This window comes from Pongo pygmaeus, chromosome 9 (assembly GCF_028885625.2).
Source record: "Pongo pygmaeus isolate AG05252 chromosome 9, NHGRI_mPonPyg2-v2.0_pri, whole genome shotgun sequence".
Classification (NCBI taxonomy): Eukaryota; Metazoa; Chordata; class Mammalia; order Primates; family Hominidae; genus Pongo; species Pongo pygmaeus.
Window position 1 is genome coordinate 126,084,156 of NC_072382.2, and position 15,391 is coordinate 126,099,546.

Consider the following 15,391-nt stretch of genomic DNA (forward strand, 5'->3'; position numbering starts at 1 on the left):
ACAAAATACACTTTAAGTCAAAAAACTTAAAAAGAGACAAAGAAGGCATGATAAAGCAGTAAATTCAGCCAGAGGATATAACAATTATAAATACACATGCACTCAACACAGAGTACCCAGATATATAAAGCAAATTTTGACCTAAAGAGATAGACCCCACTAAAATACTAGGCGGGGACTTCACTACCCCACTTTCAGCATTGGACAGATCATCTAGAGAGACAATCAACAAAGAAATATTAGACTTAAACTGAGCCATAGATCAAATAGAGCTAACAGACATTTATAGAACATTTTATCCAACAGCTGAAGAATATACATTCTTCTCATCAACACAAAAAAATTTCTCCAGAATAGACCATGTGTTGGGCCACACACAAAAAAAATCTCAATAAATACTTAAAAATCTAAACCATATTAATTATATTTTTGGACAACAATGGAATAAAACTTGAAATCAGTAACAAAAGGAACTCTGGAAACTATACAAGGCATGACAATTAAATACCATGCTCCCAAACAACCACTGGACAATGAAAAAATTTGATTTCTTAAATAAAAATTGAGTCAAGTTATACCAAAACCTATGAGATACCATGAAAACAGTACTACATCAGAAAAGTAGAATAATTTTTTAATGACCTAAGTATGCACCTCAAGGAACTAGAAAACCAAGGGGAAAAAAACTAAAATTATTAGAAGAAAAGAAATAATATAGCTCAGAGCAAAACTAAACAAAATAGAGACTGAAAAATAATACAAAAGATCAAATAAATGAAAAGTTTATTTTTAAAAGGAGAAACAATATTGACACACCATTAGCTACCTTAAGGGAAAAAAAGAGAAGACCCAAATAAATAAAATCAGAAATGACAAAAAATATATTACAACTGATACCACATAAATTCAAAGGATGATTAGAGCCTATTACAGACAACTATATGCAAAAAAAACAAGAAAGCCTAAAAGAAATGGATAGATTTTTGAACCCATAGAAGCTATAGGGATTGAACCAAGAAGAAATAGAAAACGCAAAGAGACCAATAATGAGTAATGAGATTGAATAGGTAATAAAAAGTCAGTCAATGAGGAAAAGCCCAGAACCAGATAACTTTACTGCTGAATTTTACCAAACACATAACTAAGAGCTAACACCAGTTCTCAAATTTTTCCAAAAAGTTCAATAGGAAGAAATTTTTCCTGACTCCTTCTATGAATCCAACATTACCTTGACATCAAAATTAGACAAGGACACACACACACACACACAGGCCAACATTGGTGATGAACACAGATGCAAAAATCCTCAACAAAATACTAGAAAACTGAATCCGACAACCCATCAGAAAGATAACACATTATGATCAAGTGGAGTTTATCCCAGGAATGCACATTTTCTTCAACACATGCAAATAATAAATGTGATACATCAACAGAATGAAGGACAAAAATCATAATTTTTTCAAGATGCAGAAAAAGCATTTGATAAAAATCAACATTTATTCATGAGAAAAACTCTCAACAAATTAGATATAAAAGGAACACACCTCAAAATAAGAAAGGACATATATTAAAAAACCACAGTTAACATCATACTAAATGGGAAGTAGCTGAAAGTGTTTCCTCTAAGAAATAGAACAAGACAAGGATGCTCACCTTCAGCGCTGCTATTCAATATAGTACAGGAAGAGCTAGCCAGAGCAATTAGCCAAGAGAAAAAAAAAAGCATCCAAATTGGAAAAGAGAAAGTCTAATTGTCCCTCTTTGCAGATTACATAATCTTACATATAGAAAAACCTAGACCCCACCAAAAAACTCTTAGAATTGATAAATGAATTCAGTAAAGTTTCAGGATACAAAATCAACATGCAAAACTCAGTGGTGTTTCTATACACCAATAACGAACTAGATGAAAATAAATCAAGAAAGCAATCCCATTTATAATAGCTACAAAAAAACAAAATACTTAGAAATAAATTTAACCAAACAGGTAAAAATTCTTTATAAGGAAAACTATAAAATGCTGATGGAAGACACTGAAGAGACCACCAAACAATGGAAAGATATCCCATGCTCCTGGATTACAAGAATTAATATTGTTAAAAATAACCATATTACTCAAAGCAATAAACAGAGTCAGTGCAAGCCCTGTCAAAATATCAATGACTTTCTTCATAGAAATAGAAAAAATAATTCTGAAATTCATGTGGAATCACAAAAGACCCTAAACAGCCAAAGGAATACTGAGCTAAAACAACCTAGCTGGAGGTATCACATGACCTGACTTTAAAATACACTAAAAAGCTGTAGGAACCAAAACAGCATGGTAGTGACATAAAAACAGACATATAGTTCAATGGAACAGAATAGAGATCCTAGAAATAAATCCATATATTTACAGCCAACTGGCTTTGGCAAAGATGCCAAGAATGTACTCATTTTGGAAAGGACACTCTCTTCAATTAATAATTCTGGAAAAACTGAATATCCATAGGCAAAAGAATGAATCTAGACCCCTATCTCTCATATACAAAACTCAACTCAAAATGGATTGAAGTCTTATATGTAAAACCCCAAATTATAACACTACTGGAAGAAAACATATAGGAAACCCTGCAAGACATTGGTCTAGGCAAAAATTTTGTAGGTAAGACTTCAAAAGCATGGGTAATAAAACAAAAACAGATAGAACTGTGGGACACTAAAAACCTTCAGCACAACAAAGAAAACAATCAACAGACTGAAGAGACAACCTATAGAATGGTAGAAAATATTTGCAAACTATTCATCCAACAAGGAACTCAAACAACTTGACAGCCAAAAATATATATATTTTAAAATGAGCAAAGGATCTGAATAGACATTTCTCAAAAGAAGACATAAAAATGGCCAAGCCTACAAAAAAAGGCTCAAAATCACTAATACTCAGAGAAATGCAAATAAAAACCAAAATGAGATATCATCTCACCCCAGTTAAATTAGCTATCATCAAAAAACAAGAAATGCCACCAAGGATGTGGAGAAAAAGGAACTCTTACATACTGTTGGTAGGAATGTACATTTGTAGAGCCATTATGAAAAACAATATTGAAGTTTCTCAAAAAAACTAAAAGTAGAACTACCATGCAATCCAGCAATCCTACCACTGGGTATTTATCCAAAGAAATGGAAATCACTATATAAAGAGATACTTGCATCCCGTGTTTATTGCAGCCCTATTCATAGTAGCTAGCATGTAGGATCAACTTAGATATTCATTGGTGAATGAATGAATGAGAAAAGTTTGGTGTATTTACATAGTGGAAGACTGTTCAGATATAAAAAAGGAAGGAAATCCTGTCGTTCATGGCACTATGGATGATCCTGGAGGAAATTATGTGAAGTGAAAAAAGCCAGGTACAGAAAGATAAATATTGTATTTCTCACTCACGTGTAGGAGATAAAAACATGTTGAGCTCATGGAAGTAAAGAGAAGTCAAATTCTGGTTATTAGAGGCTGGGAAGAGTAAACAGAAGTGGAGGATAGGGAGAGACTGGTTAACAGAGACAAACTTAAAGCCAGATGGGAGGAACAAGTTCCAGTGTTATGTAGTATCTTAGGGTGAATATGGTTATCAAAATTTCGTGTATATGGTCAAAAAGCTAGAAGAGAGGAGTTTGAATGTTCACAATATAAATAAATGATAAATGTTCAAGGTTATGGATATGCTAATTACCTTGATTTGACCATTACACCCTGTATACATGTATGAAGATATCATTCTGTATCCCATAAGTATTTGTAATTATTATATGTCAATTAAAGCATAAAGAAAATATACATAATGCAAGCCAAATATAAGTTCGTATTTTTAAGAACTTAAGCAAATTTACAAGAAGAAAACAAACAACACCATCAAAAAGTGGACGAAGGATGTGAACAGACACTTCTCAAAAGAAGACATTTATGCAGCCAACAAACATGAAAAAAAGCTCATCATAACTGGTCACTAGAGAAATGCAAATCAAAACCATAATGAGATACCATCTCACACCAGTTAGAATGGCGATCATTAAAAAGTCAGGAAACAACAGATGCTGGAGAGGACATGGAGAAATAGGAATGCTTTCACACTGTTGCTGGGAGAGTAAATTAGTTCAACCGTTGTGGAAGACAGTGTGGCAATTCCTTAAGGATCGAGAACTAGAAATACATTTGACCCAGTGATCCCATTACCGGGTATATACCCAAAGGATTATAAATCATTCTACTATAAAGACACATGCACACGTATGTTTATTGCAGCACTGTTCACAATAGCAAAGACTTGGAACCAACCCAAATGTCCATCAGTGATAGAATGGATAAAGAAAATGTGGCACATATACACCATAGAATACTATTCAGCCATAAAAAGGATGAGTTCATGTCTTTTTCAGGGACATAGATGATACTGGAAACCATCATTCTCAGCAAACTAACACAAGAACAGAAAACCAAACACCTCATGTTCTCACTCATAAGTGGGAGTTTATGAGTGACACATGGACACGGAGTGGAACATCACACACCAGGGCCTGTTGGGGGGTGGGGGCTGGGGGAGGGATAGCATTAGGAGAAATACCTAATGTAGATGATGGGTTGATAGGTGCAGCAAACCACCATGGCACATGTATACCTATGTAACAAATCTGCACATTCTGCACATGTACCCCAGAACTTAAAGTGTAATAAAAAAAGATATAGGTAAAATTAATTTTACCGATATATTTTATTTAATCCAATAGGTCAAAAATATTATCCTTTCAGCATGCAGTCAATATAAAAATTGTTAATAAAATATTTTACTTCATAAAAAATGAGAAGTCAGTACAAAAATAGACGGAATTATTTTACCAAGTGCAAGCATGCTCTTAATATCATTCTTAATAAAATAACTCATTTAAATTTCACCTGATAAAAGCTAAGTAGAAATGAAATTTGAAGAAACTGCTAAAGTTTAGGTAACAACTTCTTTACCAGAAATAATTATCATTCGTTATTCCTTTACAGTTAAGGGAAGAGTTAATGGAATCTTTTTAGGCTACAATCTTTCTCATTTAGCAGTTTGTTTCAAATCAAATTTCAGCTTTCACTTTATTGAGTGAACTTCTATAGTGTGAAGAAACAACGTGTTCACATTACTCTTGTCTGTCATTCCAAACCCCGGTGGTTTTGACTGTGTAAACTATGTGTCTATATATTCAAGGCTGTAGCATTCAGCTATGCTCTATAACCATAACTCTCAGTTATTTAGTCTTAATTTTGTATTTAAATAATTCAGTGCTTACTCCGAGGCTTCTACTTTCTTGAGTTCTTTTGATTCATTTGTCAAGCATTTTCTTCAAGACTAGCTTAGAAGGACTATATTCTCTGAGGTCTTGCCTGCTTCAGGTTTTGTGTATGACTTTTCTTGGCAGTATATTATTGAAACGTAAGTTTAGTACATAGTATGCACAAATCCTAAGTATACAAATTTGGGGGAGGGAGCTTTTCTCATACTTCTTTTTTGAGGCCAAATTGCTATACAATAAACTATACATATTTAAAATGTACAATATGGCAAATGTTAACATGTGTTTACACCGTGAAATCATCACTGCATCAGGAAAATGCACATACCCATCACCTTCAAAGCCTTCCTTGAATCACAGTACTAAAACTGTATAATCATCTTAAAAAATGAAAAAAAAATTCACAAATGTCAGTGTTTATATAATATTTTTGAAAATTAAACCTAAAAATAAAAAGGAATTCTTAACATGATGAAGGGAATCTGCAAACAAACAAACAAATAAAGCTACACTTAACTTCACACTTAAAAGAGTGAATTCTTTACCTATAAGTCTGATGAAAAGAAAAAAAAATTCCACTCTCACTGCTACTACATGATCATGTAGTGGATTCATGGACAGTGCAATAAGGCAAGAAAAAATAATCAATGACAGATACATTGCACAGGAAAAAATAAGATTATTTCTATTTATAAATGACATGGTGTTCTATGCAATGAACAATTGGAAATTGAAGTTTTTAAAAAGCAGCAATATTACAACAGCACCAAAAATCATGAAACCTTCAAAATAATAAAGTATGTACAAGATATGTACACCATAAACTAAAACTAATTAAAGAAATAGAAAACTTATGTAAATAGAAAGATATACCGTATTTATATTCCTTTTTGTTGCTGTGTATTATTCCATTGTAAAGATGAAGATACCATAATTTATCAATTAAACTGTTGATAGACATCTAGGTTATTTACAGTTTTTGGCTGTTAAAAATAAACCTACTACTATTTGTGTGTATATGTGCATATATATGCATATAATTTTTGAAATTTTAGCAAATTCAATTCTAAAGTACATAAAATAGATAATACATCATGACAAGTAAAGTTCAATCTTGAATGAAATAAGCCAAACATTGGAAGACTGAATATTTCTAACATGTCCATCTTTTTAAAGCTGATGTGTACAATCCATGAAATTACATTAATTCCAAGTAAGTTTGATTGTGAGAAATTGTTGACAAAATTTATATGGATAGACAAAGACACAAAAATAGCCAAAAAAAAAATAGCCAGAACAATTTTTCAAAGAAACAGAGTAGGAGGTCTCACACTACTTGATTTCAAGACTCCCTGTAGTTCTGCAATAATTAAAACAATTTTGGATCTTTCCTGCTTTCTCTTGTGGGCATTTAGTGCTATAAATTTCCCTCTACACACTGCTTTGAATGCATCCCAGAGATTCTGGTATGTTGTGTCTTGGTTCTCGTTGGTTTCAAAGAACATCTTTATTTCTGCCTTCATTTCGTGATGTACCCAGTAGTCATTCAGGAGCAGGTTGTTCAGTTTCCACGTAGTTGAGCGGTTTTGAGTGAGATTCTTAATCCTGAGTTCTAGCTTGATTGCACTGTGATCTGAGAGACAGTTTGTTACAATTTCTGTTCTTTTACATTTATTGAGGAGAGCTTTACTTCCAAGTATATGGTCAATTTTGGAATAGGTGTGGTGTGGTGCTGAAAAAAATGTATATTCTGTTGATTTGGGGTGGAGAGTTCTGTAGATGTCTATTAGGTCTGCTTGGTGCAGAGCTGAGTTCAATTCCTGGGTATCCTTGTTGACTTTCTGTCTCGTTGATCTGTCTAATGTTGATAGTGGGGTGTTAAAGTCTCCCATTATTAATGTGTGGGAGTCTAAGTCTCTTTGTAGGTCACTAAGGACTTGCTTTATGAATCTGGGTGCTCCTGTATTGGCTGCATATATATTTAGGATAGTTAGCTCTTCTTGTTGAATTAATCCCTTTACCATTATGTAATGGCCTTCTTTGTCTCTTTTGATCTTTGTTGGTTTAAAGTCTGTTTTACCAGAGACTAGGATTGCAACCCCTGCCTTTTTTTGTTTTCCATTTGCTTGGTAGATCTTCCTCCATCCTTTTATTTTGAGCCTATGTGTGTCTCTGCACGTGAGATGGGTTTCCTGAATACAGCACACTGATGGGTCTTGAGTCTTTATCCAGTTTGCCAGTCTGTGTCTTTTAATTGGAGCATTTAAATCCAGCAGCACATCAAAAAGCTTATCCACCATGATCAAGTGGGCTTCATCCCTGGGATGCAAGGCTGGTTCAATATACGCAAATCAATAAATGTAATCCAGCATATAAACAGAACGAAAGACAAAAACCACATGATTATCTCAATAGATGCAGAAAAGGCCTTTGACAAAATTCAACAACCCTTCATGCTAAAAACTCTCAATAAATTAGGAATTGATGGGACGTATCTCAAAATAATAAGAGCTATTTATGACAAACCCACAGCCAATATCATACTGAATGGGCAAAAACTGGAAGCATTCCCTTTGAAAACTGGCAGAAGACAGGGATGCCCTGTCTCACCACTTCTATTCAACATAGTGTTGGAAGTTCTGGCCAGGGCAATTAGGCAGGAGAAGGAAATCAAGGGTATTCAATTAGGAAAAGAGGAAGTCAAATTGTCCCTGTTTGCAGATGACATGATAGTATATCTAGAAAACCCCATTGTCTCAGCCCAAAATCTCCTTAAGCTGATAAGCAACTTCAGCAAAGTCTCAGGATACAAAATCAATGTGCAAAAATCACAAGCATTCTTATACATCAATAACAGACAAACAGAGAGCCAAATCATGAGTGAACTCCCATTCACAATTGCTTCAAAGAGAATAAAATACCTAGGAATCCAACTTACAAGGGATGTGAAAGACCTCTTCAAGGAGAACTACAAACCACTGCTCAAGGAAATAAAAGAGGATATAAACAAATGGAAGAACATTCCATGCTCATGGGTAGGAAGAATCAATATCATGAAAATGGCCATCCTTCCCAAGGTAATTTACAGATTCAATGCCATCCCCATCAAGCTACCAATGACTTTCTTCACAGAATTGGAAAAAACTACTTTAAAGTTCATATGGAACCAAAAAAGAGCCCACATCGCCAAGTCAATCCTAAGCCAAAAGAACAAAGCTGGAGGCATCACACTACCTGACTTCAAACTATACTACAAGGCTACAGTAACCAAAACAGCATGGTACTGGTACCAAAACAGAGATATAGATCAATGGAACAGAACAGAGCCGTCAGAAATAATGCCACATATCTACAAGTATCTGATCTTTGACAAACCTGACAAAAACAAGAAATGGGGAAAGGATTCCCTATTTAATAAATGGTGCTGGGAAAACTGGCTAGCCATATGTAGAAAGCTGAAACTGGATCCCTTCCTTACACCTTATACAAAAATCAATTCAAGATAGATTAAAGACTTAAATGTTAGACCTAAAACCATAAAAACCCTAGAAGAAAACCTAGGCATTACCATTCAGGACATAGGCATGGGCAAGGACTTCATGTCTAAAACACCAAAAGCAATGGCAACAAAAGCCAAAATTGACAGATGGGATCTAATTAAACTCAAGAGCTTCTGCACAGCAAAAGAAACTACCATCAGAGTGAACAGGCAACCTACAAAATGGGAGAAAATTTTCGCAACCTACTCATCTGACAAAGGGCTAATATCCAGAATCTACAATGAACTCCAACAAATTTACAAGAAAAAAACAAACAACCCCATCAAAAAGTGGGCGAAGGACATGAACAGACACTTCTCAAAAGAAGACATTTATGCAGCCAAAAAACACATGAAAAAATGCTCACCATCACTGGCCATCAGAGAAATGCAAATCAAAACCACAATGAGATACCATCTCACACCAGTTAGAATGGCAATCATTAAAAAGTCAGGAAACAACAGGTGCTGGAGAGGATGTGGAGAAATAGGAACACTTTTACACTGTTGGTGGGACTGTAAACTAGTTCAACCCTTGTGGAAGTCAGTGTGGCGATTCCTCAGGGATCTAGAACTAGAAATTCCATTTGACCCAGCCATCCCATTACTGGGTATATACCCAAAGGACTATAAATCATGCTGCTATAAAGACACATCCACACGTATGTTTATTGCGGCATTATTCACAATAGCAAAGACTTGGAACCAACCCAAATGTCCAACGATGATAGACTGGATTAAGAAAATGTGGCACATATACACCATGGAATACTATGCAGCCATAAAAAATGATGAGTTCACGTCCTTTGTAGGGACATGGATGAAATTGGAAATCATCATTCTCAGTAAACTATCGCAAGAACAAAAAACCAAACACCGCATATTCTCACTCATAGGTGGGAATTGAACAATGAGAACACATGGACACAGGAAGGGGAACATCACCCTCTGGGGACTGTTGTGGGGTGGAGGGAGGGGGGAGGGATAGCATTGGGAGATATACCTAATGCTAGATGACGAGTTGGTGGGTGCAGCGCACCAGCATGGCACATGTATACATATGTAACTTACCTGCACATTGCGCACATGTACCATAAAACCTAAAGTATAATAATAATAATAATAATAAAAGAAAAAAATAATAATAATAATAATTAAAACAGTGTGATATTGTCAAAAGGTTACACAGATGGATCAATGGAACAGAATGTAGAGTCCAGAAATAGGCCCACATGTATTAGGCTAATTGATTTTGACAAATGTGCAAAGGTAATCTATTGAAGAAATTATGGGCTTTTCAAGCAATCACACTGGAATAATTCGATGTTCATAACAAAAAGAAAAAAATCTCAAAACCTACTGCTCTGGTTTGAATGTGTTCCCCAAATTTTATGTGTTGGAAACTTAATCCCAAGCTCATATGCTGATTGGAGATGAGGCCTTCTGAGGTTAACAAGGATTAGATAATGTCATTAAGGTGGACCCCCCATGATGAGACTGTTGGCTTCATAAGAAGAGAAAGGGAGACCTAAGCTGACACACAAGCTCATGCCCTCTGCCTGTGATGCCCTCTGCCATGTTATGTCTCAGCAAAGACTCTCCAGATGCTGCCACCTTAATATTGGGCTTCTCAGCCTCCAGAAAGTGTAAGAAATAAATTTATTTTCTTTGTAAATTACTCAGTCTTGGTAGTCTGTTATAGAAATGCAGAAGAGACTAAGACACCTAACTCACATCATTAATATAATTATCGCAAAATTACTCATAGACATAAAGGTAAAACATTAACCTTTAAGATTTTTCGAAGAGAGCAAAAGGGAAAACTTTTTGACATAGAGTAAGGCAAAGATTCCTGATAAGCTACCAAAAACAGAGTCCATCAGAGAAAAAAAAGATAGTTAATTAGACATTATCAAAATTAAAAACCTTTCCTCTAAGAAAGATAATACTCAAAGAATGAAACAAGCCAAACACTGGAAGGTTATATTTTCAAATCATATGTCTATTTAGTAGTGTAAATCCAGAATCTATAAAGAACCAGTAAACCTCAAAAATAAGTAAAGAAACAACTGAATAAATAAATGAGCAAAGGTTGTACCTAGACAAATTGCCCCAAAGCAGCATACGGATGGGAAATAAACTCATGAAAGGATCCTCAACATCATTAGTTATTGGGAAAAGTCAAATTAAAATCACAATGAGATACCACTAAAAACCTATTAGAAAAGTGAAAATAAATAAACAAAATGACTAAATCTAATGCTAATGAGTACACAGAGCAGCTGAAATGTTCATTCATCAGTGGTGGGAGTACAACATGGTACATCTGTTAGAAAACAGTTTGTAGTTTCTCTTATGGTCGTCACAATTTAAGGTATTTGCCTACAAAAATAAAAGCTTCTGCTCACACACAAAAACTGTACACTTATGGTCATAGTGGCCTAAGGATTATTCTAAAGCTCCTCCTCTTCTTTTTCTGTAGAGATGCTAAGGGCATTTATAAGTCTCAGTCTTTGATGTCAGTCAAATAAAAGTCATGATTTTTAATTATGATTTTGCCCAGAAGTAATCATGTAACCAAAAACAAGGCATCTAAACAGCAATCTCTGTTTTTGAGGTATTATAATAATTATAGGTAGCATCATGTAAGCTATTTTATTCTGATATAGTGGCTACTCCAGGAGCCTATCTATAATTCAAGTGCTTTAATAAAGACATAATTATGAAGTCGTTTATACACAGGCCAAGGTGCTTTTGCCATGCTGTCTCTGGAGGCTTAATATTCTGTTCAAAATTTTACATCACAAATAGCACATTCCACCAGGCCTAAAAGATCGGGAGCTTTCTTCTCCCCTCCTTTTCTAATAGTGACTGTTTGACTTTTAGGTACAGTCATTATCACAGAGTTAGGGACTCCTGAAATGCCTGTCAAAAAATATATTACACACACACACACAGTCTGTGTAGTTATGTAATTTTAACATTATGACATACATGGCCATATGATGCATAATGCTCTCTAATCTTTCAGATGAAATCACTTTTTTTCTTTTTACTCAGCACTACCTTCCTCTTAGCTCACTCCAACTCATTGCCCTTATTTGTTTCATGTTTATAACCTACAACACACCCTCCCGTATGTTATTATGTGTTTACATAATCTGACAACTGCAATATAATCTGACAACTGCAATATGAGGTTCTAATACCTGAAAAGGAATATAAAAATAGCTAATGAAAGCCATAAAACTATGCGTGATTTAGCTGTCCGCAGGTCCTCCAGCCCTCAGGTTTAACATTTCTTTAATATCAGATAACTTATGCTTCGTCCTACTCAGAAAAATTCTATGATCACCATAGTATTTGTAAGGCCTTCCATTTAGAGAAAAAGGAGTCATAGGTAGAAGCTTTAATTTTCCATGGTTCTACTTGCTAAGTTCCTCTTTCCTAACTTGAGATCCAATTACCACTCATTATTTTTCTGGTTGAAGTTTCCTTTCTTTCCCTTCCTGGTTCTCCACAAATGTGACCACAGATTTTTCACATTCACTCCTCGAAACATTATTTAATGTATAGTCGTTGTGGATAACAAATTTTATCAAAGCTTTATGTTAATAAAAGATAGTTACAGTAATTTACAGAACAAATTCAGATTGAGAATTTAAATTGATTGAGAATTTCAGATGGTTTCTAAATCCTCATTGATAATCCCCACAGAGGGACCTCTTATATATTGGCTATGTGTCTCTTTGGATTCTTGCCTAAATGACAAATTGGTAGGCTCTTTTCTCTCCTATGCCTCTATTCTCTGAATTATAAACACCAGAAAATATCTCAATATACTTTTTGATTTTGTAAAATACATCAGCTCCCTAATGGAGCCAATCAATTCGCAACTACCCCAGCTTAATAGATCTCCACTTTCACACACCCAAAAAAAAAACAATTTCCCGGAATAAAAAACTAAAGCAACAACCATCCTGAGATTATTTATCATCTAGAAACCAAGTGCACTCAACTGTCCAAAAGAAATGTTTTCTCATACAGTATCTCGTGTTTAATAAGTGAAATAATAAAGTATACCAGAAAAAGTAGTAGACTTGAAATCAGGAGTCTATGAACTTACTTTAGGCTTTTTTTTATAAAGAAATTGTGTGACTTTAAGGGAATCATTAGCATCTCTTAGTTTCAGCACCTCATAGATGCAATCAATGTATACTGGTGATCTATATAAACTATTTGGGGTATACAAAGGTAAATGTAAAATTAATGCCAACAGAAGCTTCATGTGTAGTATTTAAAACTGCAAAGTGGGCTGTGTTTGTTAAGTTTTGTTGAACCTCGTCTGTCTGGAAAACGCTGGCATTTAAAGAATGCATGATGCTGCCCAGTGGAGGATGGAAAGACAAGAGTAGAGACAGATTGTCAAGCTCTTATATGCAGGGGAACATTGTCATCCTAATTTTACTTTACTTGATTATTTGAAAAACCAATCATCTTTTCTAGAAGAAAAAAGGAAGTCCATAATGACAATGGAAAGAAAGAAAAGCTTTCTTTATTATTACACAGGAAAAATGATGAAAAGGGGAAAGATGTGCAAAGGGTGAGGGAAAAAATCTACTATAAAAAATTGGAGACAAATTGGCAGGATGATACTCAACTAACCATCATCATGATAACAAATAGGAAAAAGTATTTCCTCCTAAATTATTATAATAAAATACAGAGAATCCCCATCCTGTAACTACATGCACAGAGAAATGTTGTTTATGGCAAAAACATTCTCCTACTCGGGATTTTCCCATGGCAAATTTAACATCTTTGCTCCTTAAGCTGTAGATTAAGGAGCTCATCATGGGAAGCACATTCATATAAAAAACAGAAGAGAATTTTCCCTCATCCATAGACCCAGCAGAAGATGGTTTGAGATACATAAATGCACTTAATCCAAAGAACAGAGAAACAGCAATTATGTGGGAACTGCAAGTGCTGAAGGCTTTGGACCTTCCCTCATTGGAACTGATGTGGAGGATCCTGGAGAGGATGTCACTATAAGAGATAAAGATGGTGACAGTGGGCACAATGGTATTGATGCCTGCCACAATGAAAACCACCAGTTCATTGATGTAGGTGCTGGCGCAGGAGAGCTGGAACACAGGGAGGATGTCATGGAAGTAATGATTGATGGTGTTTGCATCACAGAAGGTCATCCTTAGCATGCATCCAGTGTGGGCCATGGCCCCAGAAAAGGATAGGAAGTAGGAACCAAGCATAAGGCTGAAACACACTTTAGGGGACATGGCAATGTGATAAAGAAGTGGATAACAGATGGCCACACAGCAATCATAGGCCATTGACGTCAGCATATAACATTCAGAAATAAATTTAAAAAAAAAAAAAAAGAAAAAGAAAAGCTAGATCATGCAAACCATGTAGGAGATAACATTCTTCTCTGAAATACAGTTCCTCAGTTGGAGTATAAACACAGAAGAATAACAGAGGTCTGTGAAGAACAATTTAGAAAGGAAAAAGTACTTGGGAGTGTGAAGATGTGAATTTCGCATAGTTAGAATTACCAAGACAAAGTTTCCTATCACAGTGGCAACATACATTACAAGAAACATGAAGAACAGAGGGAGTTAAAGATCTGGCTACTCTGTTAACCCCACCAGAATGAATTCATTCACCACAGAGCCATTTCCAGGAGCCATTCTACTCTAAGGGAATCTATGGACACAGGAGAAAAGGGTTGCATAAGAGGACAACCCAGAACTTCCCATGGTATTTTCTCCCACACCTTGGAATATTGCTGAGATTGTCTGAAACTAGACTAATGTGGACCCACAGAATCTGCCTTTACCACTACTGTGTTACTGAGTGACGTTGACTTACCCATGGTAGAATCTTACTAAACCAGATATAGCACCAACTTAGCCTATGGAGTGAAGGCTGGTTCTGCCATATGCAAACGTAACTCTTAAGAAGTGATAGAATAAGGGAGAAAAAGGATGAACCGGGACAGAATCATCCTTCCCTCATCTCATTAGTTCTTCATTCACTTGAGTCCTCCCTCACCATTAAAATTGGAAGCAGAGACCTTTGCGACCTGGTGCCCATCTCCAATGCAGATTAGACTCTGGTGTGGTAGGGAGAAAGAATCTCGTTTCTAATACACAGGTAGGGGAACCAAGTCTAGAAAAGGTTACATTACTACTCCAAGTCACAGAAAAAGCCATAAATCTAGAAGAGAGAGATTTTCATTCATGGAAAGGGAACTACTGACTAAATACTGCATCCACCGCTTTCTCTGTTTTCTCTGAACATTGCCAGCTCCCACTTTAAATAGATTCTTACATCAGTTGCACTTGAATCTCAAGACTGACAAGGTGTAAAATAAAAGGCAATATGTTATATCCCTGTAATTCCGTTTCAAAGCAAGACAGTAATATAAATAGAATTCAGAAATACACCCTCTCATGCCAGACAACCTCGGTGCTTTCTGTTGATTACTTACCCAGTGGTCCTGGAAGGGCAATTTTA

General features: G+C 35.4%; 1 pseudogene; it reads right to left on the reverse strand.

The window, feature by feature from the left end:
• Nucleotides 1–12,085: 12,085 nt before the first annotated feature.
• Nucleotides 12,086–14,562, reverse strand: LOC129009030 (olfactory receptor 8B3-like; annotated as a pseudogene).
• Nucleotides 14,563–15,391: the final 829 nt, after the last annotated feature.